Source organism: Pelophylax lessonae, assembly GCF_965119305.1.
Source record: "Pelophylax lessonae genome assembly, chromosome: 1".
Lineage (NCBI taxonomy): Eukaryota > Metazoa > Chordata > Amphibia > Anura > Ranidae > Pelophylax > Pelophylax lessonae.
The window spans coordinates 2,182,954-2,203,800 of NC_138768.1; positions in this window are offsets into that span (position 1 = coordinate 2,182,954).

Below are 20,847 nucleotides of genomic sequence, written 5' to 3' on the forward strand. Positions count from 1 at the left end.
CTCCATCTGCCCACCCAGCACCACAGCCAATGTGGTGGTGCTCCCTCAAGTCCCAGCTACCTGACTGGCTACTAACATTTATAGGTAAAGTTGATCCAGGGAATAGCCGATTGCCTCTCGGGGGATCAGGAAGGAATTTTTGCCTTGCTAGAGCAAATTTGATTGTGCTTTGCAGGGGTTTTTCACCTTCCTCTGGATCAACTGTGGGTACCTCTCCCGGACCTCACCTACCTAAATTCATCTTCCTCCAAGGGTGGAAGTGCCTCTTTCCAGGCTCCGCTACCCTCCTTACCTACCACCACGGGGCTTTTTGGGCCCCACGCTCCATCTGCCTACCCAGCACCACACCCAGTGTGGTGGTGCTCCCCCAAGTCCCAGCTACCTGACTGGCTATTAACATTTATAGGTAAAGTTGATCCAGGGAATAGCCGATTGCCTCTCGGGGGATCAGGAAGGAATTTTTCCCCCTGCTAGAGCAAATTTGATTGTTCTTTGCAGGGGTTTTTCGCCTTCCTCTGGATTAACTGTGGGTTCCTCTCCTGGACCTCACCTACCTAAATTCATCTTCCACCAAGGGTGGCAGTGCCTCTTTTCAGGCTCCGCTGCCCTCCTTACCTACCACCACTGGGCTGCTTGGGCCCCACGCTCCATCTGCCCACCCAGCACCACACCCAGTGTGGTGGTGCTCTCCCAAGTCCCAGCTACCTGACTGGCTATTAACATTTATAGGTAAAGTTGATCCAGGGAATACCCGATTGCCTCTAGGGGGATTAGGATGGAATTTTTCCACTGCTAGAGCAAATTTGATTGTGCTTTGCAGGGGTTTTTCGCCTTCCTCTGGATCAACTGTGGGTTCCTCTCCCGGACCTCACCTACCTAAATTAATCTTCAACCAAGGGTGGCAGTGCCTCTTCCCAGGCTCCGCTACATTCCTTACCTACCACCATGGGGCTGCTTTGGCCCCACGCTCCATCTGCCCACCCAGCACCACACCAAGTGTGGTGGTGCTCCCCCAAGTCACAGCTACCTGACTGGCTACTAACATTTATAGGTAAAGTTGATCCAGGGAATAGCCGATTGCCTCTCGGGGGATCAGGAAGGAATTTTTCCCCCTGCTAGAGCAAATTTGATTGTGCTTTGCAGGGGTTTTTCGCCTTCCTCTGGATCAACTGTGGGTACCTCTCCCGGACCGCACCTACCTTAATCTTCAACCAAGGGTGGCAGTGGCTCTTCCAGGCTCCGCTACCCACCTCACCTACCACCATGGGGCTGCTTTGGCCCCACGCTCCATCTGCTCACCCAGCACCACACCCAGTGTGGTTTTGCTCCCCCAAGTCCCAGCTACCTGACTGGCTATTAACATTTATAGGTAAAGTTGATCCAGGGAATAGCCGATTGCTTCTCGGGGGATCAGGAAGGAATTTTTCCCCCTGCTAGAGCAAATTTTATTGTGCTTTGCAGGGGGTTTTCGCCTTCCTCTGGATCAACTGTGGGTTCCTCTCCCGGACCTCACCTACCTAAATTAATATTCAACCAAGGGTGGCAGTGCCTCTTTCCAGGCTCCGCTACCCTCCTTACCTACCATCACGGGGCTGCTTGGGCCCCACGCTCCATCTGCCCACCCAGCACCACACCCAGTGTGGTGGTGCTCCCCCAAGTCCCAGCTACCTGACTGGCTATTAACATTTATAGGTAAAGTTGATCCAGGGAATAGCCGATTGCCTCTCGGCGGATTAGGAAGGAATTTTCCCCCCTGCTAGAGCAAATTTTATTGTGCTTTGCAGGGGTTTTTCGCCTTCCTCTGGATCAACTGTGGGTTCCTCTCCCGGACCTCACCTACCTAAATTCATCTTCCACCAAGGGTGGCAGTGCCTCTTTCCAGGCTCCGCTACCCACCTCACCTACCACCACGGGGCTGCTTTGGCCCCACGCTCCATCTGCCCACCCAGCACCACACCCAGTGTGGTGGTGCTCCCCCAAAACCAAGCTACCTGACTGGCTATTAACATTTATAGGTAAAGTTGATCCAGGGAATAGCCGATTGCCTCTCGGGTTTCAGGAAGGAATTTGTACCCCTGCTAGAGCAAATTTGATTGTGCTTTGCAGGGGTTTTCGCCTTCCTCTAGATCAACTGTGGGTACCTCTCCCGGACCACACATACCTAAATTCATCCTCCCCCAAGGGTGGCAGTGCCTCTTTCCAGGCTCCGCTACCCTCCTTACCTACCACCACGGGGCTTTTTGGGCCCCACGCTCCATCTGCCCACCCAGCACCACACCCAGTGTGGTGGTGCTCCCCCAAGTCCCAGCTACCTGACTGGCTATTAACATTTATAGGTAAAGTTGATCCAGGGAATAGCCGATTGCCTCTCGGGGGATTAGGAAGGAATTTTTCCCCCTGCTTGAGCAAATTTGATTGTGCTTTGCAGGGGTTTTTCGCCTTCCTCTGGATCAACTGTGGGTACCTCTCCCGGACCTCACCTACCTAAACTCATCTTCCACCAAGGGTGGCAGTGCCTCTTCCCAGGCTCCGCAACCCTCCTCACCTACCACCAAGGGGCTGCTTGGGCCCCACGCTCCATCTGCCCACCGAGCACCACACCGTGTGGTGGTGCTCCCCCAAGTACCAGCTACCTGACTGGCTACTAACATTTATAGGTAAATTTGATCCAGGGAATAGCCGATTGCCTCTCGGGGGATCAGGAAGGAATTTTCCCCCTGCTAGAGCAAATTTGATTGTGCTTTGCAGGGGTTTTTCGCCTTCCTCAGGATCAACTGTGGGTACCTCTTCCGTCCCTCACCTACCTAAATTCATCTTCCACCAAGGGTGGCAGTGCCTCTTCCCAGGTTCCGCTACCCTCCTTACCTACCACCACGGGGCTGCTTGTGCCCCACACTCCATCTGCCCACCCAGCACCACACCAAGTGTGGTGGTGCTCCCCCAAGTCCAAGCTACCTGACTGGTTATTAACATTTATAGGTAAAGTTGATCCAGGGAATAGCCGATTGCCTCTCGGGGATCAGGAAGGAGTTTTTCCCCCTGCTAGAGCAAATTTGATTGTGCTTTGCAGGAGTTTTTCGCCTTCCTCTGGATTAACTGTGGGTTCCTCTCCCGGAACTCACCTACCTAAATTCATCTTCCACCAAGGGTGGCAGTGCCTCTTTCCAGGCTCCACTACCCTCCTTACCTACCACCACGGGGCTGCTTTGGCCCCACGCTCCATTTGCCCACCCAGCACCACACCCAGTGTGGTGGTGCTCCCCCACGTCCCAGCTACCTGACTGGCTATTAACATTTATAGGTAAAGTTGATCCAGGGAATAGCCTATTGCCTCTTGGGGGATCAGGAAGGAATTTTTCCCCCTGCTAGAGCAAATTTGATTGTGCTTTGCAGGGGTTTTTCGCCTTCCTCTGGATCAACTGTGGGTACCTCTCCCGGACCTCACCTACCTAAATTCATCTAACACCAAGGGTGGCAGTGCCTCTATCCAGGCTCCGCTACCCTCCTCACCTACCACCACAGGGCTGCTTTGGCCCCACGCTCCATCTGCCCACCTAGCACCACACCCAGTGTGGTGGTGCTCCCCCAAGTCCCTGCTACCTGACTAGCTATTATCATTTATAGGTAAAGTTGGTCCAGGGAATAGCCGATTGCCTCTCGGGGGATTAGGAAGGAATTTTTCCCCCTGCTAGAGCAAATTTGATTGTGCTTTGCAGGGGTTTTTCGCCTTCCTCTGGATCAACTGTTGGTACCTCTCCCGGACCTCACCTACCTAAATTCATCTTCCACCAAGGGTGGCAGTGCCTCTTCCCAGGCTCCGCTACCCTCCTCACCTACCACCACGGGGCTGCTTGTGCCCAACGCTCCATCTGCCCACCCAGCACCACACCCAGTGTGGTGGTGCTCCCCCAAGTCCCAGCTACCTGACTGGCTATTAACATTTAAAGGTAAAGTTGATCAAGGGAATAGCCGATTGCCTCTCGGGGATCAGGAAGGAGTTTTTCCCCCTGCTAGAGCAAATTTGATTGTGCTTTGCAGGGGTTTTTCGCCTTCCTCTGGATTAACTGTGGGTTCCTCTCCCGGACCTCACCTACCTAAATTCATCTTCCACCAAGGGTGGCAGTGCCTCTTTCCAGGCTCCGCTACCCTCCTTACCTACCACCACGGGGCTGCTTGGGCCCCACGCTCCATCTGCCCACCCAGCACCACACCCAGTGTGGTGGTGCTCCCCCAAGTCCCAGCTACCTGACTGGCTACTAACATTTATAGGTAAAGTTGATCCAGGGAATAGCCGATTGCCTCTCGGGGGATCAGGAAGGAATTTTTGCCCCTGATAGAGCAAATTTGATTGTGCTTTGCAGGGGTTTTTCGCCTTCCTCTGGATCCACTGTGGGTACCTCTCCCGGACCTCACCTACCTAAATTCATCTTTCACCAAGGGTGGAAGTGCCTCTTTCCAGGCTCCGCTGCCCTCCTTACCTACCACCACTGGGCTGCTTGGGCCCCACGCTCCATCTGCCCACCCAGCACCACACCCAGTGTGGTGGTGCTCTCCCAAGTCCCAGCTACCTGACTGGCTATTAACATTTATAGGTAAAGTTGATCCAGGGAATACCCGATTGCCTCTAGGGGGATTAGGATGGAATTTTTCCCCTGCTAGAGCAAATTTGATTGTGCTTTGCAGGGGTTTTTCGCCTTCCTCTGGATCAACTGTGGGTTCCTCTCCCGGACCTCACCTACCTAAATTAATCTTCAACCAAGGGTGGCAGTGCCTCTTCCCAGGCTCCGCTACATTCCTTACCTACCACCATGGGGCTGCTTTGGCCCCACGCTCCATCTGCCCACCCAGCACCACACCAAGTGTGGTGGTGCTCCCCCAAGTCCCAGCTACCTGACTGGCTATTAACATTTATAGGTAAAGTTGATCCAGGGAATAGCCGATTGCTTCTCGGGGGATCAGGAAGGAATTTTTCCCCCTGCTAGAGCAAATTTGATTGTGCTTTGCAGGGGTTTTTCGCCTTCCTCTGGATCAACTGTGGGTACCTCTCCCGGACCGCACCTACCTTAATCTTCAACCAAGGGTGGCAGTGCCTCTTCCAGGCTCCGCTACCCACCTCACCTACCACCACGGGGCTGCTTTGGCCCCACGCTCCATCTGCTCACCCAGCAACACACCCAGTGTGGTGGTGCTCCCCCAAGTCCCAGCTACCTGACTGGCTATTAACATTTATAGGTAAAGTTGATCCAGGGAATAGCCGATTGCTTCTCGGGGGATCAGGAAGGAATTTTTCCCCCTGCTAGAGCAAATTTTATTGTGCTTTGCAGGGGGTTTTCGCCTTCCTCTGGATCAACTGTGGGTTCCTCTCCCGGACCTCACCTACCTAAATTAATATTCAACCAAGGGTGGCAGTGCCTCTTTCCAGGCTCCGCTACCCTCCTTACCTACCATCACGGGGCTGCTTGGGCCCCACGCTCCATCTGCCCACCCAGCACCACACCCAGTGTGGTGGTGCTCCCCCAAGTCCCAGCTACCTGACTGGCTATTAACATTTATAGGTAAAGTTGATCCAGGGAATAGCCGATTGCCTCTCGGGGGATTAGGAAGGAATTTTTCCCCCTGCTAGAGCAAATTTGATTGTGCTTTGCAGGGGTTTTTCGCCTTCCTCTGGATCAACTGTGGGTTCCTCTCCCGGACCTCACCTACCTAAATTCATCTTCCACCAAGGGTGGCAGTGCCTCTTTCCAGGCTCCGCTACCCACCTCACCTACCACCACGGGGCTGCTTTGGCCCCACGCTCCATCTGCCCACCCAGCACCACACCCAGTGTGGTGGTGCTCCCCCAAAACCAAGCTATCTGACTGGCTATTAACATTTATAGGTAAAGTTGATCCAGGGAATAGCCGATTGCCTCTCGGGTTTCAGGAAGGAATTTGTACCCCTGCTAGAGCAAATTTGATTGTGCTTTGCAGGGGTTTTTCGCCTTCCTCTAGATCAACTGTGGGTACCTCTCCCGGACCACACATACCTAAATTCATCCTCCCCCAAGGGTGGCAGTGCCTCTTTCCATGCTCCGCTACCCTCCTTACCTACCACCACGGGGCTTTTTGGGCCCCACGCTCCATCTGCCCACCCAGCACCACACCCAGTGTGGTGGTGCTCCCCCAAGTCCCAGCTACCTGACTGGCTATTAACATTTATAGGTAAAGTTGATCCAGGGAATAGCCGATTGCCTCTCGGGAGATTAGGAAGGAATTTTTCCCCCTGCTTGAGCAAATTTGATTGTGCTTTGCAGGGGTTTTTCGCCTTCCTCTGGATCAACTGTGGGTACCTCTCCCGGACCTCACCTACCTAAACTCATCTTCCACTAAGGGTGGCAGTGCCTCTTTCCAGGCTCCGCTACCCTCCTCACCTACCACCACAGGGCTGCTTTGGCCCCACACTCCATCTGCCCACCTAGCACCACACCCAGTGTGGTGGTGCTCCCCCAAGTCCCTGCTACCTGACTAGCTATTATCATTTATAGGTAAAGTTGGTCCAGGGAATAGCCGATTGCCTCTCGGGGGATTAGGAAGGAATTTTTCCCCCTGCTAGAGCAAATTTGATTGTGCTTTGCAGGGGTTTTTCGCCTTCCTCTGGATCAACTGTTGGTACCTCTCCCGGACCTCACCTACCTAAATTCATCTTCCACCAAGGGTGGCAGTGCCTCTTCCCAGGCTCCGCTACCCTCCTCACCTACCACCACGGGGCTGCTTGTGCCCAACGCTCCATCTGCCCACCCAGCACCACACCCAGTGTGGTGGTGCTCCCCCAAGTCCCAGCTACCTGACTGGCTATTAACATTTAAAGGTAAAGTTGATCAAGGGAATAGCCGATTGCCTCTCGGGGATCAGGAAGGAGTTTTTCCCCCTGCTAGAGCAAATTTGATTGTGCTTTGCAGGGGTTTTTCGCCTTCCTCTGGATTAACTGTGGGTTCCTCTCCCGGACCTCACCTACCTAAATTCATCTTCCACCAAGGGTGGCAGTGCCTCTTTCCAGGCTCCGCTACCCTCCTTACCTACCACCACGGGGCTGCTTGGGCCCCACGCTCCATCTGCCCACCCAGCACCACACCCAGTGTGGTGGTGCACCCCCAAGTCCCAGCTACCTGACTGGCTATTAACATTTATAGGTAAAGTTGATCCAGGGAATAGCCGATTGCCTCTCGGTGGATCAGGAAGGAATGTTTCCCTCTGCTAGAGCAAATTTGATTGTGCTTTGCAGGGGTTTTTCGCCTTCCTCTAGATCAACTGTGGGTACCTCTCCCGGACCACACATACCTAAATTCATCCTCCACCAAGGGTGGCAGTGCCTCTTTCCAGGCTCCGCTACCCTCCTTACCTACCACCACGGGGCTTTTTGGGCCCCACGCTCCATCTGCCCACCCAGCACCACACCCAGTGTGGTGGTGCTCCCCCAAGTCCCAGCTACCTGACTGGCTATTAACATTTATAGGTAAAGTTGATCCAGGGAATCGCCGATTGCCTCTCGGGGGATTAGGAAGGAATTTTTCCCCCTGCTTGAGCAAATTTGATTGTGCTTTGCAGGGGTTTTTCGCCTTCCTCTGGATCAACTGTGGGTACCTCTCCCGGACCTCACCTACCTAAACTCATCTTCCACCAAGGGTGGCAGTGCCTCTTCCCAGGCTCCGCAACCCTCCTCACCTACCACCACGGGGCTGCTTGGGCCCCACACTCCATCTGCCCACCGAGCACCACACCGTGTGGTGGTGCTCCCCCAAGTACCAGCTACCTGACTGGCTACTAACATTTATAGGTAAAGTTGATCCAGGGAATAGCCGATTGCCTCTCGGGGGATCAGGAAGGAATTTTTCCCCCTGCTAGAGCAAATTTGATTGTACTTTGCAGGGGTTTTTCGCCTTCCTCAGGATCAACTGTGGGTACCTCTTCCGTCCCTCACCTACCTAAATTCATCTTCCACCAAGGGTGGCAGTGCCTCTTTCCAGGCTCCGCTACCCTCCTCACCTACCACCACGGGGCTGCTTTGGCCCCACGCTCCATCTGCCCACCCAGCACCACACCCAGTGTGGTGGTGCTCCCCTAAGTCCCAGCTACCTGACTGGCTATTAACATTTATAGGTAAAGTTGATCCAGGGAATAGCCGATTGCCTCTCGGGGGATCAGGAAGGAATTTTTCCCCCTGCTAGAGCAAATTTGATTGTGCTTTGCAGGGGTTTTTCGCCTTCCTCTGGATCAACTGTGGGTACCTCTCCCGGACCGCACCTACCTTAATCTTCAACCAAGGGTGGCAGTGCCTCTTCCAGGCTCCGCTACCCACCTCACCTACCACCACGGGGCTGCTTTGGCCCCACGCTCCATCTGCTCACCCAGCACCACACCCAGTGTGGTGGTGCTCCCCCAAGTCCCAGCTACCTGACTGGCTACTAACATTTATAGGTAAAGTTGATCCAGGGAATAGCCGATTGCCTCTCGGGGATCAGGAAGGAATTTTCCCCCTGCTAGAGCAAATTTGATTGTGCTTTGCAGGGGTTTTTCACCTTCCTCAGGATCAACTGTGGGTACCTCTTCCGTCCCTCACCTACCTAAATTCATCTTCCACCAAGGGTGGCAGTGCCTCTTCCCAGGTTCCGCTACCCTCCTTACCTACCACCACGGGGCTGCTTGTGCCCCACACTCCATCTGCCCACCCAGCACCACACCAAGTGTGGTGGTGCTCCCCCAAGTCCAAACTACCTGACTGGTTATTAACATTTATAGGTAAAGTTGATCCAGGGAATAGCCGATTGCCTCTCGGGGATCAGGAAGGAGTTTTTCCCCCTGCTAGAGCAAATTTGATTGTGCTTTGCAGGAGTTTTTCGCCTTCCTCTGGATTAACTGTAGGTTCCTCTCCCGGAACTCACCTACCTAAATTCATCTTCCACCAAGGGTGGCAGTGCCTCTTTCCAGGCTCCGCCACCCTCCTTACCTACCACCACGGGGCTGCTTTGGCCCCACGCTCCATTTGCCCACCCAGCACCACACCCAGTGTGGTGGTGCTCCCCCACGTCCCAGCTACCTGACTGGCTATTAACATTTATAGGTACAGTTGATCCAGGGAATAGCCTATTGCCTCTCGGGGGATCAGGAAGGAATTTTTCCCCCTGCTAGAGCAAATTTGATTGTGCTTTGCAGGGGTTTTTCGCCTTCCTCTGGATCAACTGTGGCTACCTCTCCCGGACCTCACCTACCTAAATTCATCTTCTAACAAGGTTGGCAGTGCCTCTTTCCAGGCTCCGCTACCCTCCTCACCTACCACCACGGGGCTGCTTGGGCCCCACGCTCCATCGGCCCACCCAGCACCACACCCAGTTTGGTGGTGCTCCCCCAAGTCCCAGCTACTTGACTGGCTATTAACATTTATAGGTAAAGTTGATCCAGGGAATAGCCGATTGCCTCTCGGGGGATCAGGAAGGAATTTTTCCCCCTGCTAGAGCAAATTTGATTGTGCTTTGCAGGGGTTTTTCGCCTTCCTCTGGATCAACTGTGGGTACCTCTCCCGGACCTCACCTACCTAAATTCATCTAACACCAAGGGTGGCAGTGCCTCTATCCAGGCTCCGCTACCCTCCTCACCTACCACCACAGGGCTGCTTTGGCCCCACACTCCATCTGCCCACCTAGCACCACACCCAGTGTGGTGGTGCTCCCCCAAGTCCCTGCTACCTGACTAGCTATTATCATTTATAGGTAAAGTTGGTCCAGGGAATAGCCGATTGCCTCTCGGGGGATTAGGAAGGAATTTTTCCCCCTGCTAGAGCAAATTTGATTGTGCTTTGCAGGGGTTTTTCGCCTTCCTCTGGATCAACTGTTGGTACCTCTCCCGGACCTCACCTACCTAAATTCATCTTCCACCAAGGGTGGCAGTGCCTCTTCCCAGGCTCCGCTACCCTCCTCACCTACCACCACGGGGCTGCTTGTGCCCAACGCTCCATCTGCCCACCCAGCACCACACCCAGTGTGGTGGTGCTCCCCCAAGTCCCAGCTACCTGACTGGCTATTAACATTTAAAGGTAAAGTTGATCAAGGGAATAGCCTATTGCCTCTCGGGGGATCAGGAAGGAATTTTTCCCCCTGCTAGAGCAAATTTGATTGTGCTTTGCAGGGGTTTTTCGCCTTCCTCTGGATTAACTGTGGGTTCCTCTCCCGGACCTCACCTACCTAAATTCATCTTCCACCAAGGGTGGCAGTGCCTCTTTCCAGGCTCCGCTACCCTCCTCACCTACCACCACGGGGCTGCTTGGGCCCCACGCTCCATCGGCCCACCCAGCACCACACCCAGTTTGGAGGTGCTCCCCCAAGTCCCAGCTACCTGACTGGCTATTAACATTTATAGGTAAAGTTGATCCAGGGAATAGCCGATTGCCTCTCGGTGGATCAGGAAGGAATGTTTCCCTCTGCTAGAGCAAATTTGATTGTGCTTTGCAGGGGTTTTTCGCCTTCCTCTAGATCAACTGTGGGTACCTCTCCCGGACCACACATACCTAAATTCATCCTCCACCAAGGGTGGCAGTGCCTCTTTCCAGGCTCCGCTACCCTCCTTACCTACCACCACGGGGCTTTTTGGGCCCCACGCTCCATCTGCCCACCCAGCACCACACCCAGTGTGGTGGTGCTCCCCCAAGTCCCAGCTACCTGACTGGCTATTAACATTTATAGGTAAAGTTGATCCAGGGAATCGCCGATTGCCTCTCGGGGGATTAGGAAGGAATTTTTCCCCCTGCTTGAGCAAATTTGATTGTGCTTTGCAGGGGTTTTTCGCCTTCCTCTGGATCAACTGTGGGTACCTCTCCCGGACCTCACCTACCTAAACTCATCTTCCACCAAGGGTGGCAGTGCCTCTTCCCAGGCTCCGCAACCCTCCTCACCTACCACCACGGGGCTGCTTGGGCCCCACACTCCATCTGCCCACCGAGCACCACACCGTGTGGTGGTGCTCCCCCAAGTACCAGCTACCTGACTGGCTACTAACATTTATAGGTAAAGTTGATCCAGGGAATAGCCGATTGCCTCTCGGGGGATCAGGAAGGAATTTTTCCCCCTGCTAGAGCAAATTTGATTGTACTTTGCAGGGGTTTTTCGCCTTCCTCAGGATCAACTGTGGGTACCTCTTCCGTCCCTCACCTACCTAAATTCATCTTCCACCAAGGGTGGCAGTGCCTCTTTCCAGGCTCCGCTACCCTCCTCACCTACCACCACGGGGCTGCTTTGGCCCCACGCTCCATCTGCCCACCCAGCACCACACCCAGTGTGGTGGTGCTCCCCTAAGTCCCAGCTACCCGACTGGCTATTAACATTTATAGGTAAAGTTGATCCAGGGAGTAGCCGATTGCCTCTCGGGGGATCAGGAAGGAATTTTTCCCCCTGCTAGAGCAAATTTGATTGTGCTTTGCAGGGGTTTTTCGCCTTCCTCTGGATCAACTGTGGGTACCTCTCCCGGGCCTCACCTACCTAAATTCATCTTCCACCAAGGGTGGCAGTGCCTCTTTCCAGGCTCCGCTGCCCTCCTTACCTACCACCACGGGGCTGCTTGGGCCCCACGCTCCATCTGCCCACCCAGCACCACACCCAGTGTGGTGGTGCTCCCCCAAGTCCCAGCTACCTGACTGGCTATTAACATTTATAGGTAAAGTTGATCCAGGGAATAGCCGATTGCCTCTCGGGGGATCAGGAAGGAATTTTTCCCCCTGCTAGAGCAAATTTGATTGTGCTTTGCAGGGGTTTTTCGCCTTCCTCTGGATCAACTGTGGGTACCTCTCCCGGACCTCACCTACCTAAATTCATCTTCCACCAAGGGTGGCAGTGCCTCTTTCCAGGCTCCGCTACCCTCCTCACCTACCACCACGGGGCTGCTTTGGCCCCACGCTCCATCTGCCCACCCAGCACCACACCCAGTGTGGTGGTGCTCCCCCAAGTCCCAGCTACCTGACTGGCTATTAACATTTATAGGTAAAGTTGATCCAGGGAATAGCCGATTGCCTCTCGGGGATCAGGAAGGAATTTTTCCCCCTTCTAGAGCAAATTTGATTGTGCTTTGCAGGGGTTTTTTGCCTTCCTCTGGATTCTCTGTGGGTACCTCTCCCGGACCTCACCTACCTAAATTCATCTTCCACCAAGGGTGGCAGTGCCTCTTTCCAGGCTCCGCTACCCTCCTCACCTACCACCACGGGGCTGCTTTGGCCCCACGCTCCATCTGCCCACCTAGCACCACATCCAGTGTGGTGGTGCTCCCCCAAGTCCCAGCTACCTGACTGGCTATTAACATTTATAGGTAAAGTTGATCCAGGGAATAGAAGATTGCCTCTCGGGGGATTAGGAAGGAATTTTTCCCCCTGCTAGAGCAAATTTGATTGTGCTTTGCAGGGGTTTTTCGCCTTCCTCTGGATCAACTGTGGGTACCTCTCCCGGACCTCACCTACCTAAACTCATCTTCCACCAAGGGTGGCAGTGCCTCTTCCCAGGCTCCGCTACCCTCCTCACCTACCACCACGGGGCTGCTTGTGCCCCACGCTCAATCTGCCCACCCAGCACCACACCCAGTGTGGGGGTGCTCCCCCAATTCCCAGCTACCTGACTGGCTATTAACATTTATAGGTAAAGTTGATCCAGGGAATAGCCGATTGCCTCTCGGGGGATTGGGAAGGAATTTTTCCCCCTGCTAGAGCAAATTTTATTGTGCTTTGCAGGGGTTTTTCGCCTTCCTCTGGATCAACTGTGGGTACCTCTCCCGGACCTCACCTACCTAAACTCATCTTCCACCAAGGGTGGCAGTGCCTCTTCCCAGGCTCCGCTACCCTCTTCACCTACCAGCACGGGGCTGCTTTGGCCCCACGCTCCATCTGCCCACCCAGCACCACACCCAGTGTGGTGGTGCTCCCCCAAGTCCCTGCTACCTGACTGGCTACTAACATTTATAGGTAAAGTTGATCCAGGCAATAGCCGATTGCCTCTCGGGTTTCAGGAAGGAATTTCGCCCCCTGCTAGAGCAAATTTGATTGTGCTTTTCAGGGGTTTTTCGCCTTCCTCTGGATCAACTGTGGGTACCTCTCCCGGACCTCACCTACCTAAATTTATCTTCCACCAAGGGTGGCAGTGCCTCTTCCCAGGCTCCGCTACCCTCCTTATTTACCACCACGGGGCTTTTTGGGCCCCACGCTCCATCTGCCCAGCCAGCACCACACCCAGTGTGGTGGTGCTCCCCCAAGTCCCAGCTACCTGACTGGCTATTAACATTTATAGGTAAAGTTGATCCAGGGAATAGCCGATTGCCTCTCGGGGGATTAGGAAGGAATTTTTCCCCCTGCTAGAGCAAATTTGATTGTGCTTTGCAGGGGTTTTTCGCCTTCCTCTGGATCAACTGTGGGTACCTCTCCCGGACCTCACCTACCTAAACTCATCTTCCACTAAGGGTGGCAGTGCCTCTTCCCAGGCTCTGCTACCCTCCTCACCTACCACCACGGGGCTGCTTGTGCCCCACGCTCCATCTGCCCACCCAGCACCACACCCAGTGTGGTGGTGCTCCCCCACGTCCCAGCTACCTGACTGGCTATTAACATTTAAAGCTAAAGTTGATCCAGGGAATAGCCGATTGCCTCTCGGGGATCAGGAAGGAGTTTTTCCCCCTGCTAGAGCAAATTTGATTGTGCTTTTCAGGGGTTTTTCGCCTTCCTCTGGATTAACTGTGGGTTCCTCTCCCGGACCTCACCTACCTAAATTCATCTTCCACCAAGGGTGGCAGTGCCTCTTTCCAGGCTCCGCTGCCCACCTTACCTATCACCACGGGGCTGCTCGGGCCCCACGCTCCATCTGCCCACCCAGCACCACACCCAGTGTGGTGGTGCTCCCCCAAGTCCCAGCTACCTGACTGGCTATTAACATTTATAGGTAAAGTTGATCCAGGGAATAGCCGATTGCCTCTCGGTGGATCAGGAAGGAATTTTTCCCTCTGCTAGAGCAAATTTGATTGTGCTTTGAAGGGGTTTTTCGCCTTCCTCTAGATCAACTGTGGGTACCTCTCCCGGACCTCACCTACCTAAATTCATCTTCCACCAAGGGTGGCAGTGCCTCTTTCCAGGCTCCGCTACCCTCCTTACCTACCACCACGGGGCTGCTTGGGCCCCACGCTCCATCTGCCCACCCAGCACCACACCCAGTGTGGTGGTGCACCCCCAAGTCCCAGCTACCTGACTGGCTATTAACATTTATAGGTAAAGTTGATCCAGGGAATAGCCGATTGCCTCTCGGTGGATCAGGAAGGAATGTTTCCCTCTGCTAGAGCAAATTTGATTGTGCTTTGCAGGGGTTTTTCGCCTTCCTCTAGATCAACTGTGGGTACCTCTCCCGGACCACACATACCTAAATTCATCCTCCACCAAGGGTGGCAGTGCCTCTTTCCAGGCTCCGCTACCCTCCTTACCTACCACCACGGGGCTTTGTGGGCCCCACGCTCCATCTGCCCACCCAGCACCACACCCAGTGTGGTGGTGCTCCCCCAAGTCCCAGCTACCTGACTGGCTATTAACATTTATAGGTAAAGTTGATCCAGGGAATCGCCGATTGCCTCTCGGGGGATTAGGAAGGAATTTTTCCCCCTGCTTGAGCAAATTTGATTGTGCTTTGCAGGGGTTTTTCGCCTTCCTCTGGATCAACTGTGGGTACCTCTCCCGGACCTCACCTACCTAAACTCATCTTCCACCAAGGGTGGCAGTGCCTCTTCCCAGGCTCCGCAACCCTCCTCACCTACCACCACGGGGCTGCTTGGGCCCCACACTCCATCTGCCCACCGAGCACCACACCGTGTGGTGGTGCTCCCCCAAGTACCAGCTACCTGACTGGCTACTAACATTTATAGGTAAAGTTGATCCAGGGAATAGCCGATTGCCTCTCGGGGGATCAGGAAGGAATTTTTCCCCCTGCTAGAGCAAATTTGATTGTACTTTGCAGGGGTTTTTCGCCTTCCTCAGGATCAACTGTGGGTACCTCTTCCGTCCCTCACCTACCTAAATTCATCTTCCACCAAGGGTGGCAGTGCCTCTTTCCAGGCTCCGCTACCCTCCTCACCTACCACCACGGGGCTGCTTTGGCCCCACGCTCCATCTGCCCACCCAGCACCACACCCAGTGTGGTGGTGCTCCCCTAAGTCCCAGCTACCTGACTGGCTATTAACATTTATAGGTAAAGTTGATCCAGGGAATAGCCGATTGCCTCTCGGGGGATCAGGAAGGAATTTTTCCCCCTGCTAGAGCAAATTTGATTGTGCTTTGCAGGGGTTTTTCGCCTTCCTCTGGATCAACTGTGGGTACCTCTCCCGGACCGCACCTACCTTAATCTTCAACCAAGGGTGGCAGTGCCTCTTCCAGGCTCCGCTACCCACCTCACCTACCACCACGGGGCTGCTTTGGCCCCACGCTCCATCTGCTCACCCAGCACCACACCCAGTGTGGTGGTGCTCCCCCAAGTCCCAGCTACCTGACTGGCTATTAACATTTATAGGTAAAGTTGATCCAGGGAATAGCCGATTGCTTCTCGGGGGATCAGGAAGGAATTTTTCCCCCTGCTAGAGCAAATTTTATTGTGCTTTGCAAGGGGTTTTCGCCTTCCTCTGGATCAACTGTGGGTTCCTCTCCCGGACCTCACCTACCTAAATTAATATTCAACCAAGGGTGGCAGTGCCTCTTTCCAGGCTCCGCTACCCTCCTTACCTACCATCACGGGGCTGCTTGGGCCCCACGCTCCATCTGCCCACCCAGCACCACACCCAGTGTGGTGGTGCTCCCCCAAGTCCCAGCTACCTGACTGGCTATTAACATTTATAGGTAAAGTTGATCCAGGGAATAGCCGATTGCCTCTCGGGTTTCAGGAAGGAATTTGTACCCCTGCTAGAGCAAATTTGATTGTGCTTTGCAGGGGTTTTTCGCCTTCCTCTAGATCAACTGTGGGTACCTCTCCCGGACCACACATACCTAAATTCATCCTCCCCCAAGGGTGGCAGTGCCTCTTTCCAGGCTCCGCTACCCTCCTTAGCTACCACCACGGGGCTTTTTGGACCCCACGCTCCATCTGCCCACCCAGCACCACACCCAGTGTGGTGGTGCTCCCCCAAGTCCCAGCTACCTGACTGGCTATTAACATTTATAGGTAAAGTTGATCCAGGGAATAGCCGATTGCCTCTCGGGGGACTAGGAAGGAATTTTTCCCCCTGCTTGAGCAAATTTGATTGTGCTTTGCAGGGGTTTTTCGCCTTCCTCTGGATCAACTGTGGGTACCTCTCCCGGACCTCACCTACCTAAACTCATCTTCCACTAAGGGTGGCAGTGCCTCTTCCCAGGCTCCGCAACCCTCCTCACCTACCACCACGGGGCTGCTTGGGCCCCACGCTCCATCTGCCCACCGAGCACCACACCGTGTGGTGGTGCTCTCCCAAGTACCAGCTACCTGACTGGCTACTAACATTTATAGGTAAATTTGATCCAGGGAATAGCCGATTGCCTCTCGGGGATCAGGAAGGAATTTTCCCCCTGCTAGAGCAAATTTGATTGTGCTTTGCAGGGGTTTTTCACCTTCCTCAGGATCAACTGTGGGTACCTCTTCCGTCCCTCACCTACCTAAATTCATCTTCCACCAAGGGTGGCAGTGCCTCTTCCCAGGTTCCGCTACCCTCCTTACCTACCACCACGGGGCTGCTTGTGCCCCACACTCCATCTGCCCACCCAGCACCACACCAAGTGTGGTGGTGCTCCCCCAAGTCCAAGCTACCTGACTGGTTATTAACATTTATAGGTAAAGTTGATCCAGGGAATAGCCGATTGCCTCTCGGGGATCAGGAAGGAATTTTTCCCCCTGCTAGAGCAAATTTGATTGTACTTTGCAGGGGTTTTTCGCCTTCCTCAGGATCAACTGTGGGTACCTCTTCCGTCCCTCACCTACCTAAATTCATCTTCCACCAAGGGTGGCAGTGCCTCTTTCCAGGCTCCGCTACCCTCCTCACCTACCACCACGGGGCTGCTTTGGCCCCACGCTCCATCTGCCCACCCAGCACCACACCCAGTGTGGTGGTGCTCCCCTAAGTCCCAGCTACCCGACTGGCTATTAACATTTATAGGTAAAGTTGATCCAGGGAGTAGCCGATTGCCTCTCGGGGGATCAGGAAGGAATTTTTCCCCCTGCTAGAGCAAATTTGATTGTGCTTTGCAGGGGTTTTTCGCCTTCCTCTGGATCAACTGTGGGTACCTCTCCCGGGCCTCACCTACCTAAATTCATCTTCCACCAAGGGTGGCAGTGCCTCTTTCCAGGCTCCGCTGCCCTCCTTACCTACCACCACGGGGCTGCTTGGGCCCCACGCTCCATCTGCCCACCCAGCACCACACCCAGTGTGGTGGTGCTCCCCCAAGTCCCAGCTACCTGACTGGCTATTAACATTTATAGGTAAAGTTGATCCAGGGAATAGCCGATTGCCTCTCGGGGGATCAGGAAGGAATTTTTCCCCCTGCTAGAGCAAATTTGATTGTGCTTTGCAGGGGTTTTTCGCCTTCCTCTGGATCAACTGTGGGTACCTCTCCCGGACCTCACCTACCTAAATTCATCTTCCACCAAGGGTGGCAGTGCCTCTTTCCAGGCTCCGCTACCCTCCTCACCTACCACCACGGGGCTGCTTTGGCCCCACGCTCCATCTGCCCACCCAGCACCACACCCAGTGTGGTGGTGCTCCCCCAAGTCCCAGCTACCTGACTGGCTATTAACATTTATAGGTAAAGTTGATCCAGGGAATAGCCGATTGCCTCTCGGGGATCAGGAAGGAATTTTTCCCCCTTCTAGAGCAAATTTGATTGTGCTTTGCAGGGGTTTTTTGCCTTCCTCTGGATTCTCTGTGGGTACCTCTCCCGGACCTCACCTACCTAAATTCATCTTCCACCAAGGGTGGCAGTGCCTCTTTCCAGGCTCCGCTACCCTCCTCACCTACCACCACGGGGCTGCTTTGGCCCCACGCTCCATCTGCCCACCTAGCACCACATCCAGTGTGGTGGTGCTCCCCCAAGTCCCAGCTACCTGACTGGCTATTAACATTTATAGGTAAAGTTGATCCAGGGAATAGAAGATTGCCTCTCGGGGGATTAGGAAGGAATTTTTCCCCCTGCTAGAGCAAATTTGATTGTGCTTTGCAGGGGTTTTTCGCCTTCCTCTGGATCAACTGTGGGTACCTCTCCCGGACCTCACCTACCTAAACTCATCTTCCACCAAGGGTGGCAGTGCCTCTTCCCAGGCTCCGCTACCCTCCTCACCTACCACCACGGGGCTGCTTGTGCCCCACGCTCAATCTGCCCACCCAGCACCACACCCAGTGTGGGGGTGCTCCCCCAATTCCCAGCTACCTGACTGGCTATTAACATTTATAGGTAAAGTTGATCCAGGGAATAGCCGATTGCCTCTCGGGGGATTGGGAAGGAATTTTTCCCCCTGCTAGAGCAAATTTTATTGTGCTTTGCAGGGGTTTTTCGCCTTCCTCTGGATCAACTGTGGGTACCTCTCCCGGACCTCACCTACCTAAACTCATCTTCCACCAAGGGTGGCAGTGCCTCTTCCCAGGCTCCGCTACCCTCTTCACCTACCAGCACGGGGCTGCTTTGGCCCCACGCTCCATCTGCCCACCCAGCACCACACCCAGTGTGGTGGTGCTCCCCCAAGTCCCTGCTACCTGACTGGCTACTAACATTTATAGGTAAAGTTGATCCAGGCAATAGCCGATTGCCTCTCGGGTTTCAGGAAGGAATTTCGCCCCCTGCTAGAGCAAATTTGATTGTGCTTTTCAGGGGTTTTTCGCCTTCCTCTGGATCAACTGTGGGTACCTCTCCCGGACCTCACCTACCTAAATTTATCTTCCACCAAGGGTGGCAGTGCCTCTTCCCAGGCTCCGCTACCCTCCTTATTTACCACCACGGGGCTTTTTGGGCCCCACGCTCCATCTGCCCAGCCAGCACCACACCCAGTGTGGTGGTGCTCCCCCAAGTCCCAGCTACCTGACTGGCTATTAACATTTATAGGTAAAGTTGATCCAGGGAATAGCCGATTGCCTCTCGGGGGATTAGGAAGGAATTTTTCCCCCTGCTAGAGCAAATTTGATTGTGCTTTGCAGGGGTTTTTCGCCTTCCTCTGGATCAACTGTGGGTACCTCTCCCGGACCTCACCTACCTAAACTCATCTTCCACTAAGGGTGGCAGTGCCTCTTCCCAGGCTCTGCTACCCTCCTCACCTACCACCACGGGGCTGCTTGTGCCCCACGCTCCATCTGCCCACCCAGCACCACACCCAGTGTGGTGGTGCTCCCCCACGTCCCAGCTACCTGACTGGCTATTAACATTTAAAGCTAAAGTTGATCCAGGGAATAGCCGATTGCCTCTCGGGGATCAGGAAGGAGTTTTTCCCCCTGCTAGAGCAAATTTGATTGTGCTTTTCAGGGGTTTTTCGCCTTCCTCTGGATTAACTGTGGGTTCCTCTCCCGGACCTCACCTACCTAAATTCATCTTCCACCAAGGGTGGCAGTGCCTCTTTCCAGGCTCCGCTGCCCACCTTACCTATCACCACGGGGCTGCTCGGGCCCCACGCTCCATCTGCCCACCCAGCACCACACCCAGTGTGGTGGTGCTCCCCCAAGTCCCAGCTACCTGACTGGCTATTAACATTTATAGGTAAAGTTGATCCAGGGAATAGCCGATTGCCTCTCGGTGGATCAGGAAGGAATTTTTCCCTCTGCTAGAGCAAATTTGATTGTGCTTTGAAGGGGTTTTTCGCCTTCCTCTAGATCAACTGTGGGTACCTCTCCCGGACCTCACCTACCTAAATTCATCTTCCACCAAGGGTGGCAGTGCCTCTTTCCAGGCTCCGCTACCCTCCTTACCTACCACCACGGGGCTGCTTGGGCCCCACGCTCCATCTGCCCACCCAGCACCACACCCAGTGTGGTGGTGCACCCCCAAGTCCCAGCTACCTGACTGGCTATTAACATTTATAGGTAAAGTTGATCCAGGGAATAGCCGATTGCCTCTCGGTGGATCAGGAAGGAATGTTTCCCTCTGCTAGAGCAAATTTGATTGTGCTTTGCAGGGGTTTTTCGCCTTCCTCTAGATCAACTGTGGGTACCTCTCCCGGACCACACATACCTAAATTCATCCTCCACCAAGGGTGGCAGTGCCTCTTTCCAGGCTCCGCTACCCTCCTTACCTACCACCACGGGGCTTTGTGGGCCCCACGCTCCATCTGCCCACCCAGCACCACACCCAGTGTGGTGGTGCTCCCCCAAGTCCCAGCTACCTGACTGGCTATTAACATTTATAGGTAAAGTTGATCCAGGGAATCGCCGATTGCCTCTCGGGGGATTAGGAAGGAATTTTTCCCCCTGCTTGAGCAAATTTGATTGTGCTTTGCAGGGGTTTTTCGCCTTCCTCTGGATCAACTGTGGGTACCTCTCCCGGACCTCACCTACCTAAACTCATCTTCCACCAAGGGTGGCAGTGCCTCTTCCCAGGCTCCGCAACCCTCCTCACCTACCACCACGGGGCTGCTTGGGCCCCACACTCCATCTGCCCACCGAGCACCACACCGTGTGGTGGTGCTCCCCCAAGTACCAGCTACCTGACTGGCTACTAACATTTATAGGTAAAGTTGATCCAGGGAATAGCCGATTGCCTCTCGGGGGATCAGGAAGGAATTTTTCCCCCTGCTAGAGCAAATTTGATTGTACTTTGCAGGGGTTTTTCGCCTTCCTCAGGATCAACTGTGGGTACCTCTTCCGTCCCTCACCT